Source organism: Gekko japonicus, unplaced genomic scaffold (genome assembly GCF_001447785.1).
Source record: "Gekko japonicus isolate JY-2015 unplaced genomic scaffold, Gekko_japonicus_V1.1 scaffold6676, whole genome shotgun sequence".
Lineage (NCBI taxonomy): Eukaryota > Metazoa > Chordata > Lepidosauria > Squamata > Gekkonidae > Gekko > Gekko japonicus.
Window position 1 is genome coordinate 25,100 of NW_015177234.1, and position 825 is coordinate 25,924.

Below are 825 nucleotides of genomic sequence, written 5' to 3' on the forward strand. Positions count from 1 at the left end.
TATATATAACTAACCTCTCACGACAACATAGTGCATAAATCAATACGCCATAAATACAACATAATAAATATCCCACACACAGTGTCGGGTAAATCCTGGACGTATGAGATTAGTAATTGACTGAGCACCGTTGTTTTAAGTGTTGGATGTTTTTATTATGTTTTATATGTTTTTAATTATGGCACGGCTAATTACCCTGCCCTTGTTAGCCGCCCTGAGCCCACTGGGGAGGGCGGGATATAAATGTGAAAAATAAAAATAAATAAATCATAAAAAAAGTTCTTGCCAAATCATTTATATTTTAAGGAAAGCACACTTCCAGGACTATAGTCTCTAGAGTTGCTGTAAATAATGCGGATCAGATGGCGGCAGACGTAGTCCCATGGTCTGGTCTGACCACTTCGCCCTGACGGTCTGGCTGAGCATACCGTGCCTGCCTTGTTTGGCCCGCAGAGCCAAATGGACCCTGGTTGGCTTCAGGAAGCTCTGCGGGATCCGATGGCCCCTGACAGCGTGTTGGATGAGCTGGTGGTGGACGAAACACCAGCTCCCCTAAGCCATTGATTGCCCCCTGGCGCCCTCTACGCCCTTCTACCAAAGCAGCACCTTGGTATACCTTGGAACTGCAGAGGATGAAGCAGGAGCGAAGACGGCGAGAGTGAAGGTGGCGGCATGCTTTGTCATGAACATCCTTATAGGACGCTCATGAAAGCCTATGAGATGGCGGTGAAGGCCGCGAAGAAAGATTTCTGTGTGGCCTCCATTGTGTCTACGACCTCGCGCCCAGCCCAATTACTTAGAACTATTCGGTCTGTTACAACTCTG